This window comes from Rutidosis leptorrhynchoides, chromosome 7 (assembly GCF_046630445.1).
Source record: "Rutidosis leptorrhynchoides isolate AG116_Rl617_1_P2 chromosome 7, CSIRO_AGI_Rlap_v1, whole genome shotgun sequence".
Lineage (NCBI taxonomy): Eukaryota > Viridiplantae > Streptophyta > Magnoliopsida > Asterales > Asteraceae > Rutidosis > Rutidosis leptorrhynchoides.
The window spans coordinates 34693635-34708758 of NC_092339.1; positions in this window are offsets into that span (position 1 = coordinate 34693635).

Here is a 15124-nt window from a genome sequence, read left to right on the forward strand (position 1 = left end):
ATTTATCGTCATTTAATTTCTGTTATTTATTTTACGCACTTTAAATATCGGGACACGTATACAAAGTTTTGACATATCATATCGACGCATCTATATATATTATTTGGAATAACCATAGACACTCTATATGCAGTAATGTTTGAGTTAGCTATACAGGGTTGAGGTTGATTCTATAATAATATATATACTTTGAGTTGTGATCGAGTCTGAGACATGTATACAATGGGTCACGAATACGTATTAATTAATTCGAATATTATATATTAAACTATATATGAATTGTTGAATTACTAACTGTGGACTACCAACTGTGGACTACCAACATTGGACAATTAAAATAAATTAAAATATTGATTATAACATATGAAACTAAACATCTCTTCAAGTTTGCCACTTGATTTCATCTTAAACCTCATTTGTATCTTGACGATTACAATATGCATTCAAACCTTTCATGATTCTTGAAAACACCTCAATCGAGAGGATAAACCAACCGCACTTCATCTACGGAAGAAAAGATTGATGCATATAATTATGGACCTGAAAACACTCGGAACCTGAATCTTTTAAGCACGTATCTATGCTAGCTCTTTTGGCGTTGTTATTACCGAAAATAACTTTAAAATTGCTTTCCAAATTAGCCAATTTTGTCACAGCTCCAGCAAATCAACATCGATCTTTCATTCAAATAAGTCTTAATATAACTTTGGTATATACGTTTGCCCCTTCATCATCGTTACCGGAGAACTGTTTATATTCCACCACATTATCAGTAAACTTACCAGCAACTTCATTACTCATTGGCTTAAGTCTCTCCGAAGAACTATTATAATTTTTCGTTAAAACCCTATCATATACTCATCCGCACCTTGTAACGAGAATTGCCATACCAATTATCGGGAATTAGCAATCAATATTTTGAAATCTCGCAGCATGTCTACATCAACGGTTATATGTATACATATAACATTTATCTCTTAGAATTATGATCTTCCATTCCGAAACTCTGAAAAACACCCAGTCTACGAATTAATACTCGTAATGTTAAAAAAGCTGAATGAAGCAGCAAAAACTGTAAACGACCTTAATAGCCTAAAGTTTGATGATAAAGAATAGTATGTTGGCAAAGCTCAGAAATGTTAGAACTGGAATACGGATTGAGCAAATCATGAAGGAGGCTATGAACAAATCACAAAGACTAAACATGCCTTCAAAGAATCTAAATGATTCAGTGGATCTGGTAATCTAAAGCCTTGCTTCTCCTGGTCAGCTCGTATTAGCCTGTGCTTTATTACAGGTAGTCATTCCTGTGTGTAAACCCAGTCAAACATAACTGTTCTAGGCGAGGTGCGCCGCCCACCTTCGAATGGTGTTGGTCCTATGGACTGTGAACGGATTCGCCTCTGGCCTCTGGGCACGTCGGAACCGCATGAGTTCACCGGGGTGGGTCTCTACAAGTCAGTCTATATATTCTTTTATTTCGTTCCCCCCGTAAGATCAATATCACAACCAATGAGGTCCGCACTGCTGAAGTCTTTAGCGAGTACCCTGCTCCTGACTCTAAATCTTTATGGACAAATCTTCTTTAATATCATTCGATATTAGAAATTATAAGATATCATCATATCTTTCATTATAAATATCCTCGATATTTCTAAAGATATTCTCATAACTATTCTTATGTAAAATCATTTATCTCCTCGCGTTATCTGTATTACATCATAAAGGAAACTGTTCTAGTTTCTAAATCTCTGAAAACTTAGAGTTTGAATTATGAATGTTTTTGAAGTAGTGTTGGGAACTGAAGCATGAGTTAGTATAATATAATGACACTTGATCAACGTGATTATATTACAGTAAGTCATGCTGAGTTTCTAATGGGACGTGATGATTCACAGATCATAATGTCATCATGTGCCATGTTACATAACTCTTTCATTCTGCTTAACTTCTGAACATATCAAGAAAGTATATTCTGGATAGTTCTATTCTCAGTGATTCTGGTAATTTGACAAATCAAATCGTGCTACTACGTTCTTTCTGGTTTATAACATTAAGTTCATTCGAACCTCCATACTTACGAATTCTGGACCATTACTCGCTTTACTAGAGGTCGAGAAGAAAATAAAAAGGCAAAGAGTTCCAAAATATAAGAAAAAAATATAAAGCCCAATAACAACATGGAGGTCACAAACCGTGGATATTAATACGAATAGCAATATAAAGACTCGGGAGAACTAAAAAACACTATAAACCCAAGAGTATAGTAGAAGTAGACAGATTCCTCCAGTGGTAGATGAAAAAGGAGAATGACAGATATGAAAGTCAGGAATATGTTCAGAATTAAAACTGGATGAAGCATATTAACTGATGATTTGAAAATATGAATTAAAGTATAGAAAATGGGAGTAGTGAAAAATATTGGAATGGGAAAAGTTTAATTTATAATGGAAATATCAGACAGAGTAATCGAGGCAGATCACCGTATTTAATTATAGAGATCTTAATTTCCTTACTCGCCGAAGAATCAAATCTTTTAGATTTCGAAGATTTTCTTTAAATCCTTTGATTTCCGGAAATCAACCGTAACTACGTCACCGGTTGAGACAAATCTACATTTATTCATTACACTCTTTTGTGACAGCTTTACTCGTACGCTTCACAAAAAAATCAAATTGTTTTGTCTATATTACTGAATGATGATAAAACTCTAATTTTTAGCACGTATGCGTCATGAAAACATACTTATTGTCTGCCATGACCATCTCAATCAAATTTCGGGATGAAATTTATTTAACGGGTAGGTACTGTGACGACCCAGAAATTTTCGACTAAATTTAAACTTAATCTTTATATGATTTCGATACGATAAGCAAAGTATGTAATGTTGAGTCTAGAAAAAAAAAATTGGAACGATGTTCATATATTCAATTGACCTTCGACTGCTCTCGATGATTCACAAACAATTAATTGTAAATAGATATGTGTGTATGTATATATAAATAATAATTCGAAATATAATTTGAAGTATTATATGTTGTTGTTATTAAAAAAAATTAATAAAATAAAAATAGGATATTATAATAATTATTATTTAAAATATATCTATATATATAAATAAAGTATATTAAAAATAAATATTAAATGATTGTAATACTCGTTTGATGTTTCGATTGATATTAAGCAAGTTAAATTTAAACTTATATGATTTTAAAATAAACGGTGATCCGAAAATGAGTTTTATAAATTTTAGGCTTATTAATAATATATTTAGAAGTTGTTTGTCAAATTTAAAAACTTTTTATATTTTACTTGGGGGTTGGGAGTGAATAATTAATGTAATTTTTATTTAATAATTTATGATTGAATTTTATACTATAATGACCAAAATAAATAAATATAGTTAATTTAAAAATATGAGATTTTTCTGAACATTTTTATATGCCACTGATTTAGCACGATACACAATCCGTAAAAACTGTCGGTAGATAAAAGCCAAAGGAAAGGCTGCTTTGTTGTTGATTGTGCACATTCATGAATCAATTGAAATATAATAGTATTATTAAATATTTTACTTTGCATAATTGTAACCCGATTACTGTTTTTGATCATAACCATCTTAACTTTATTATATATATATAAACATATACATATTCATGCATATGGGAGTATTCATCACACACAACCAAACACTTTCTTCTCCTTCTACACCACAACACCGGCTCACCTCCCTTCACCAAATATTAAGTAGAAAACCATCATTAAAATCTTCTTCTCTTTTCAACATCAACCATTTAAACTTATTCATATCCCGTGCACTACTACTCCTCCTTTGTTGCAACCCAAAACACCACAACTAACCATCATGATTTACTGTCAAGAAAACCACTTCGTTTACTGTGAACCAAGAACAAAACCCAACACCTTGAACTATTACTAGTTCGATTGTTGCAACTATATTAAAAAAAACCACGTTCGTCACCTACAATTATTGTTTCCTTGTTAGTTGATACTCCCCAAGACAACCCACCATTCTCATCACTCGATTTCTAGTGAACACCCTTATTGCCACCTTGTCACCCCAACCATCGTGAACCCTACAAACACCATATACCATCACTTGACCACCTTCGGTTGATTTGAGCCGAAGAACCACCACAACTACCATGATCAACCACCTTCTCCACCACAATTGATATTCTTGTTTTGTTTCTGTAACACGTCAAATTACACGACCACTTCTATCTCCATCGTGAGTTAACTACTGCTGCTCAGCCTTCTTTTCTAAGTTTGATTCACAAATTTACCAAGTGAACCCACGATGAACCTTGACCAAACCCATTTATTTATTTTTTCTTCTTTCTTCTCTTTATTTCATATTCAATGCTATAGTGGCTGTCTTTTTTTTCCTGTCTCCAAACAGTAACGAAGTAGGAATGATTTCATGATGATGATTTTGTTTCCTTTTTCTTGTTTCTATACGATTGAAAGTAACAGCCAAACTAAATCAAGTGTCACTTTATGATATTTTTGTTTGTTTGTTTTCTTCTGTCGCCAATGATCCTAACACCAAAACTGAGTTTACGTATTTGTTGGTCCCTTGATAACAACAGGAGTATTGTAGAGGGGGGGGGGTGAATACAATTTCTTTTAATTAACTTAACAGTTAAACACGATTAGTATTCTAACATGAAGATTAAATAGAGTCACAGGTAATTTTCAACGGTTATTCTTTATTGATTGAATCACAAATAATTACAACTATCCTTGGCGGAATGATAGTTGGTTGATACAGATTACCTAGAATATAGCTAAGAGGTAAACTAAAAGCTATTACACGTTTTTGACTCTAAATAAATAAACCCACACCACTAGTTGTTACAATAGTGGATACAACAATTTATAGTAGTCCTATTAACCGTGTAATGGTTCTATTATCCATTGGTAGATAGCTAGTCTGTACTTGTGGGGACAACTGCATCAGAGAGCATGCTCTCCTCTTTTCTCTTTGGTAGCTATTTGCAGGAACACCCCAATTTGGTTTGGCACCACTATTTAATTAAACAAATAGAATGTTGTGTTCCCTAGGTGTTGACAAAGTATAACCCATGTCTGCACATGCATTAAACTTCTGCATTTCCACGTGGTCTTGTAAGGTCACTTGTCAGCCGCCGATGCGTGTCCTTTTCTGTTCAACTTTGTCTTTGACTTCTGTTGAATAGTACCATTGATGTAGACAAGTCGGAAAAACTACTATGCTTATAATGGAGCATAGCTGTCTTGTGTAGAAAGCTGCATTCCAGCTGTGCTGGTTCTTCATTGCTGAGTCACTTGATATTCTTGAATTGCTGAGTACACATCTTGTGCTGATTGAAGAACACTGTCTACCTTGTGCTGGTAGACTGAGCAGCAAACTAAACACTCGATACAACAATATCTACTGTCTATACATAAACAAACTTGTGTTGACTGCACATAACATTTTAGTGCAAATAAATTACAGTTTTGTCATAATTAAATCCTTAATTATTTTGGGGACTCAACAATCTCCCCCTATTTGATGATGACAAAACCTATGACATATAGAGAAAACACTAAATCCAGCACCGAGGGACCTAATGAAAAATAGGCAGTAAATTTGTCCCTTTTTAAGTTTGTTTTTGGGATCTTTTGCTAAGTTATCCATATCTTATAATTTGATATGATTTTGAAGATAAACTCATTTCACTTTCATTACAACAGAGTATATACAGTAATTACAAGAACATCATAATGAAAAATGAAATAAACAAAAGATACAATTTAAGTACTAGAGGGCTATCTATCTTTATCTTTATCTAATTCCTCTTCAGATAGCTCCTCTTGTTTGATTCTCCAGGCTTCAGGAAACAGGATAGGTATATCAGCAGGATCAAATACAGGAATATGAGGAGGTAGAATGATGCGATCTCTTCTTTGTGGGCCTTCACCAGTAGATTTCTTTCCTTTAGGTTTTTGAGAAAGTACTTCTTCTACGTTTACCACTGGTGCATTCCCAAATTTTGTAGCTTTGTTGAAGAGATCTTGGAGTTCTGGCTTCAATGACTTTTTAATACCACTTTCAGCTTTACCAATGAAATACTCCAATATCTCCATCCATTCACTGAAACCTAAAGATCGTAACTCATCATAATTTATCCTTTCTTGAACATTATTCTCCATGCTGATATTGAAAGCTCTTTTTGAGCCTCTGTGCACCTTGATGATCTTGCTGGGATTTGATCTTCTGTTCATCACATCACCATACTTGCTCCTATAATAATGATCAGATAGTTCTATGGTTCGGGCAGTTTCCATAGGAGCAATAGCAGGTGCTTTCTCAGCACCTTCTAGTTCATCAAGGGCCTTATCCTATTCCTTGACAATGGCTTTAGCTAATTTGAGGGACTCGGCCTCTAGCTTTCTATCAGCAGCCAATTTGTCTTCTATCTCATGAAGCCTTACCCTCTCAGCGAGTTCAGCATCAGCAGCCTCCCTTCTTTGCATTTCGGCTTGTAAGCCCAACAAATAATCATCGACAGTAATTTTCAGGGACTTTGCTATTTCAATCATCTTTCTACCCTCTTCAGTTCTAAGGGCAGCACGATACTCCCTTAGATCCATACCCAGCTGGCGAGCCTCTTGAAATTGAGCTTTCTCCTCATCAGTAGAGAGCCTTTGACCAATGTTGTTTAAGTATACACCAATTTCAATGCCATAAGTCAAGGCAGTGATGTAGAGTGGCTGATCAAGAGGATGATGCAGCAATCTAACTTGGCGTATCCTTTCATTAATAGCAGCTTGTCTTTGCTCAAGCAATTCTGGTATAGTGATCTCCAGCCTGTAAGCATCTCTTTCATCTGGATTCATTTTAAATAGATCTGGCTCACCACGGGCAACTGAATCATCTTCCCAAGTTCTGTGTTTACCATAACGTTTTGGGGAAGATGGAGGATACATGATTGATTCACCGATGCCAGATGAACTCACTGGAAACTAATTAACACGATTATCCTGTGTTCTGTTAAAATAAGTGAGGGTCCGGGGAGAGATAGGTGATTGAACAAATAAGTGATCTCCACTACCCCAGACTATAAAGTCAGCAGGATTAACCGTATCATCATCCTGATTATCACCCAGAACATCTACCTTTACTGGGTCTTCAACACTTGTTTCACCCAGCAGCACACTACTGGCTGGGTCTTCATTCACAGCACTCCTTGCTGTGTCTTCAGTACCAGCTGACTGATTAGTATCAGCTGGCACAACTGCCTCAGTATCTTCATCAGCTGCCTCAAATAGGGGTCCTTTCCTTAGGGGCTGGTTGTCCCTAGGAGCAGATTTCACCCTTTATTTGTCAATTGGCATGGGTTCAGCTGATGGTTCTTGTGTTGATACTGGTTCTTGTGGTGGCAGATAGGGAACAATAGCAAGATGCTCCCCCTGGATATCAACATCTGCTGGCTGTTGTTGTGTAGCTGGCTGAGTAGATGATACTGGTCGAGAAGATGAGCTGGTTTCTAACATTGCACCCATCCATTTCATAAATACATCAGCTTTAACTCCTCCTGACCTAGTAGAAGCTAAGTAATCTTTCATCTCTTCAGGAGTCATCTTCTTTATTCTATCTGCTCGCTCAGCATACAGCATGGCTTTCTTTTTATCATACTTGATCATGAACTTAGCATTTCTTTTCAGTGTATTCCTTTTATATTCTTCAATGCTGATCAGATCATCATCAATTTCACGCTTATCAGGAATGAGGGTTCGCCTACGCTCCATTTTAAGTCTTTTTAGAGCAGCATAGGCCCCAAACTTAGCGTTGAAAGCAGCATCTAATTCCTGCTGTCTCTTTTGATGTCTCTCCATTTTTCTTTTCAATTTACGTTCAATGGTTTGAGAGACAGCGTATGATTTAGCAACAGCTAATTCAGAAACGTCACTGGCTTACTGCCAGAACTAATATCATCCACTGATGTGGCAGACACACTGGGTTGAGATTCACCAGCTGTCTATACACCAGCTTCAGTATGAGCGTTGCTGGGCTTAGTGCCAGTACCATCACCACCATCATCACCATCTCTCCTTTGCTGTTTAGGAGCCTTTTCATGCTCATGTTCCCCCTCAGATTGTTTTCTCTTTTTAGACTTTTTCTTAGACTTCTTCTCCCCCTTTTTGTCATCAGCAGGGGCAGAAGGGTGAACAGGGGAGACCTGTGCATCAAGGTCACTATCTGACTGAAGAACAGAGAAAGCAAAATTGTTCCAGTCAACATCAGCAGGAGAAAGATGGGCACCAGGATCTACGCCATATTATCTTAGGCAGAGGTTGGAAGTACGAACTTCATTTCGAGCAACACCCATGGCCATGTTTTGGACATCAGCCCTAACACCAGCTTGAAGATCAGCCATGCATTTCATTACCTCCACCATTTGAACATAAGCTGAGGCAGGAATCATATTAGCCATTTGCTGTTCCTGCGAATCCAGTCTCTCTTCTAACACCCTGTTTTCTTCATCAAGGAAAATAATTCTATGATTAGCAGCATCCAAATCAGCTTTAAGACAGGCAATGTCCTCAGTATACTCATTGTGAGAGATGATTCGCTTCTTTAAATCCTCCTCCTCTTCATGTTGTTTGACAATGGCTTCCACAGCTAGATCTGCAAAGGCACACACTTGTCTGAGCTTGTTCTCAATAGAAGAAGTGGTAACCACCCCACCTGTGTGTACTGCTTCAGACACTCTATCAACAATAGCAGATCGAATGGTGTTCTGTAGATCCGATGTGACTTCAGCTAATGTCTTATAGACAGCCAAAGTTGAGATGGCAGCCACCTCATCAGCATTAAACTTAGTATAGCTGGTTGAGGGGCGATCGCTAGCAGCTAACACAAGAGTACCTCCGTGGGGTGGTGGAGGTGGAAGGTCAGAGTCTGACTGTGACGACCCGGGAATTTCTGACCAAATTTAAACTTAATCTCATTATGGTTTCAACACGATAAGCAAAGTGTGTTAGGTTGAGTCTCAATAAATTTTTAACTGTTCAATTGACCTTTGACTGCTCTCGATGATTCACGAACAATTAAGTATAAATAGATATGTGTGTATGTATATATAAATAATAATTCGAAATATAATTTGAAGTATTATATGTTGTTGTTATTAAAAATTTAATAAAATAAAAATAGGATATTATAATATTATTATTTAAAATATATCTCTATATATAAGTAAAGTATATTAAAAATAAATATTAAATAATTGTAATACTCGTTTGATGTTCCGATTGATATTAAATAATTTAAATTCAAACTTAAGAAATTTTAAAATAAACGGTGATACGAAAATGAGTTCTATAAATTTTAGGCTTATTAAAAATGTATTTAGGAACTATTTGTTAAGTTTTAACACTTTTTATATTTTACCCAGAAATGAGAGGGACGGTTGATGTAATTTTTATTTAATAAATTAATGATCGAATTTTATACCATAATGACCAAAATAAATAAATATAGTTAATTTAAAAATATGAGATTTTTCTGAACACTTTTATCCGCCACTGGTTTCGCACGATACATAGTCCGTGAAAACTGTCGGTAGATGAAGTTAAGAAGCAGGCTGCGGAACTGTTTCTGATTGATCAATCCCCACGTTTTATTCTAATGATATATGTAATTATTAACTTTATGACTTTATTATTTCAATTAGGAAACTGCTTTTGTTTTCATCAACCCACCATATACTCCTTATAATATATGCACCACACAATCAATAACCCATCAACTCTTATTCACTTCTTGTTTCCTGTCCAAATCAACCATGCACCTCACCTTCCATGCTTGACACCACAATCACCATCTTCACTCTTACTACAACCATTATCACCTTAACACCATTTTCCTTGTTTCATTTGTGAACCACTTTCACCCACGAACAACTCACCATTCAACCACCATCGATCACTATATATAACCATTAATAAGAACCACTCAATTCACCACCCACTTTAAACTCGTTAAACCACAACCACCCTACAATCAAACCTCCACCACTTAACACCACCATATAATGTTTTCTATATTTATTTTTCCACAGAACCCTATATATATATATATATATATATATATATATATATATATATATATATATATATATATATATATATATATATATATATATATATATATATATATATATATATATATATATATATATATATATATATATATATATATATATAATCTTACATATAGATTGAATTATCACACCACTTTCGATCACATTTCTTTTCGGTAACTCAGCCTCATCTCCATCGACCTCCTAACACCACCTCTATTCGCTTTGATTCTGTTTCGAATTCGCAACCAACATAACCCACCATCGTGAGCCATCTACACCTATCACCACCTTCTTTCATTTTTTTCCTTCTTTTCTTCTTTTAATCGATAACTAGTCACCACCACCTTAAAGCACCAAACCCACAACCACACCAACCATTCGCCATCTACTTCATCACCATTATCAAAAACCGGTTGCAACCGAGAATGAACCACCATCTTTCAAACCATGGAACCCATAACTATTGCTATCTGTTTTATTTCGTTCATAACCATCATCATTGATTATCATAAAAACCATATGCACCCTGTTGCACATATGGTACCTATTTTCTGTTTACAACCGTGATTTTTTTGTGGGATATCGATGCTAGATAATAATGATATCAAGGTAGCAAGATGATGTATGTGATGACACTTATCTTACGAAAATGGTTGATTTATAATGATAGTTGTTGATGCTGTTACCCTTTTCCCTGACAAGAACCCACCACAAAGAGAGAAAAAAAAGCTATTCGTTTTTTTTCTCAAACATTCACGATTCATAAAGGACTTTACACTTTGAGCCGTAAATTTTATTTGGTGATTGGGCTGTGATTCGGTTGTCCCTGTTGGGCCGTGACCTTTTGATGGGCTTGTGTTTTATTTTTGGCCCAAGAAGTTTATTGAGGAGATGAGGTTGTCAAATTATAATAGTTACGATTACTATGATTGAATAAATGATGATAATTAATGGCGATGCATAAAGAATGACGATGAGAGGAAATAAGGATGATTATAATTAACAAAATTGAGTGAGGGTGAGAATACAGCGAAATTTCAGTGATAAACCGAAACCATTTTAGGTTACATAAACATTGTTGGGCTTGATTTCGATGTTTGGGCTGTGAAAATGTTTTTAGTATTGGGCCGAAACCCAGATTTCGTTTGGGCCGAGAAGCATGATGACATATAGATTTCGGGTACAAAAAAATTTGAAAAAAGTGACAAACGGTTAAATGGTTGGGCGTGTAGTCGTTAAATGAGAGGTCGTGAGTTCAAGCCCGAGCATGGGCGTTTATTTTTTTTAAAGCTTGATACATGGATGTAGCATTCCTATTATCTTGTTATTATTATTATTATTATTATTATTATTATTATTATTATTATTATTATTATTATTATTATTATTATAAGTATTAAGTATTATTATTTTTATTATTATCATTAACACATTATTATTAATAATATTATTATCATTATTATAATTATTAACATTATTATTATTTTTATGATAACAAACAAATGATATTTAGATACAAATAATATCATGAAAATGATTAAGTTACAATGAATTATTATTATTATCATTATTTTAGTATTATTATAATTTTAACAAATAAATGATATTTATATAAAAATATATTTTTTACATGTATCATAACTATATTAATATTACATATTGTTTTTAAATGAAATATTATTATTATAATATATTAATTAAATTACATATGATGGATAAACATATTTTAATATAATCATATATGTAAATATTAATTATTTATCTAAAGTATATAAAATAGTTATAACTCATTTATTTATTAATATCACATACAAATTATTAAGTATATTAATATTAATATATATATATATATACTTGCTTAATTGTTATTATAGGTTTTAAAATATACACAAATAATATAGGTTCGTGAATCCGAGGCAAACCCTGCACTTGTTCAGTGCCTTCATATGCATAATTGCTACTAAATATCGTATAGTGAGTTCATTTGATTCCCTTTTACTCTTTACATTTTTAGGACTGAGAATACATGCGCTGTTTTTTTATAACTGCTTTATTAAATGCTTTTGAAATATATTTTGAACTGCAAATACATGAAATGCTTTTATAAATGTTTTACGAGATAGACACAAGCAAAACATTCTTCGAATGAATTATGTGGACGTGATAATTGCCACCATTGAATTATGTGGACGTGATAATTGCCACAATTGATATGAATATTTTTCCCCTGATTATTATTGCTTGGTAACCTAAGAATTAGGGAACATCACTAATTTTAAGAATTAGTGCATGCCTAATTGACACGAATCTTAAAGGTAGCTACCGGGTTTAACACCCCCACCCAGAATGTTCACTAGACGGAAGGGCTAGTGGGCTTGGTGTTTAGTACTTCGAAGTTTATATGATTATTATACAGACGAGATGTTCTATTTTTAGGGATATTATTTATGCGCATTATATGTTAAGGTCAGTTACCAAGCCAAGAAATGAATGAAAAGTGAATGTTATGTATCGAGAGAATGATTTTATACACAGGTTATGTGTATGTTATTTTTGTGCACAAGATATGTGTACGGTTACTAAGATTTATGAAAAAGGATTTCGTACAAGAGAAAGGTGTAATGTATTTAAAAGATATCGCATGTACATTACAGGTGGGTATACGATTCGGGCCCATTTATACCATGCATCATTTAAATCTTGTGGTCTATCAAAATGATGAATTTGATTGTTTTATAATAAACCTATGAACTCACCAACCTTTTGGTTGACACTTGAAAGCATGTTTATTCTCAGGTATGAAAGAAATCTTCCGCTGTGCATTTACTCAATTTAACGACATTATTTGGAGTCGATCATCGCAATGGGACCAGATGTTGGTGACTTCATCCAGATGGATTAAGACGGGGTATGACATGTGGTATCAGAGAGGTGGTCTTAGCGAACCAGGTCTTGCATTAGTGTGTCTAACTGATAGTTGCTTAGATGCATTAGTGAGTCTGGACTACGACCGTGTCTGCATGTCAAAAGTTTTGCTTATCATTTCGTGTCGAAAATTACCTACTTATCATCCTTAGGAAATTACCTGCTTATCATTCTTAGTCTAGACACATCTTACTGCATTGATTGCATGAATAGTGTATAGACAAATTCATATCCCATCATATTAAATCTTGTCTGACACGTTTCCTTAATTCCCTCCGTAATCTACGGGATCTTCTATACTATATTTAGATAATCTATGTGTGACGACCCTGAAATTTTTGACCAAATTTAAGCTTAATCTTTATATGGTTTCGACACGATAAGCAAAGTCTATTAAACTGAACCTCGATTTTTTTTAATTGTTAACCTTTGACTGTTCTCGACGATTCACGAACAACTTTTTGTAAATAGATACATATATATTTAAAAATGTATATATGTACATTTTAATATAATTTGAAATATTATATTTTGTAGTTATTAGAATTAATTTTGTAAAATAAAATGATATAAGTAATAATAAAAGTTATTATTAAAATAAACATATATAAAGTATATTCAATATATATTTTGTGATTTCGAATCTATTTAGTGAACGACAGTAGCACTCAATCGCCATTCGATGGATATTACACAAGTTAAATTCAAACTTATATAATTTTAAAATAAACAGTGATCCGAAAACAAGATATAAATTTTAGGCATATTAAAAATGTATTTATGAGCTAATTGTTAAATTTGAACACTTTTCATATTTTACCTGAAATCGAGCGCGGACAGTGATGTAATTTTTATTTAATAGTTAATAATCAAATTTTATACCATAATGAACAAAATAAATAAATATACTTAATTTAAAAATATGGGATTTTTCTGTGTACTTTTATCCGTCACTAATTTATCAACGGACCACGAAATAACACCCTAAAACTTATGACGACAAGGTAATGAAATTGTTGTGGCTGCTGAACTGTAGCACTAACACATTTACTCATTTTATCTTATTTTATTCTATCAATTTGCTTAAATTATGGGATTAGACATAGGATGCTTGCATATGAAAATAATTCACAGGCCATCTTATTCAATTACTGTTTTTGCACAATCAAAGACTTAACTTAATGTTATTATAATTCATTCCTATCTATACTTCTTCACATATATATTTATACATAGCATATATATTCCTAGATTTCATATTTAGCAACCGAGCCTTCATCATCGATTACCTTGTTGACACCACCATTTTTCTCCACCACCACTATCCCGGCCACAATAACAACTCTTCAATCACCGACAATCAAACCACCACCCTTAAACCACCAATCCATGTTGATCCATCACCCTTAACATTTCAAACTACCATCGGCCACCATGCCCAAGTTTCACCCTCATCTACAACCGCCACACCACTACTACCCGTCACCTCCTATCACCATCTTCATCATTCAAACACACCAACTTAAAAACCAACGAGCACTCTTGAGACCACTACCCTTTAGCCACCCATCGAACCACCATCACCTAGTTCATGAATCATCACCCTTCTCTGCTACTATCCTAAACCCATTTGGAAACACCACCTCTCAACCATCGGATATCATAATCCACCAAAATAACCACATCGTGAAAACCACTAGATGATCATCACATCATCTCAATCGTCCTTTAAAAATGTTAAGCAACTCGTCTGTTTTTGTATTGTTGTAAACCATCCTTCGGGCATTGTTGTAGGCCGAAACTCCACCACCTGGAGGAAGGGTTAAGAGTGTTTGTGAGGGAGCGGAAGGTCGTAGGTTCGAGCCTAGGCAACAACAGTTTATTTTCTTTTAAAACTTGTCTCCTTTAAAGGTAGTTTTCTTATCTTATTATTATTATTATTATTATTATTATTATTATTATTATTATTATTATTATTATTATTATTATTATTATTATTATTATTATTATTATTATTATTATTATTATTAAAAGAATCATTATTTTTAAAATTTTCATTA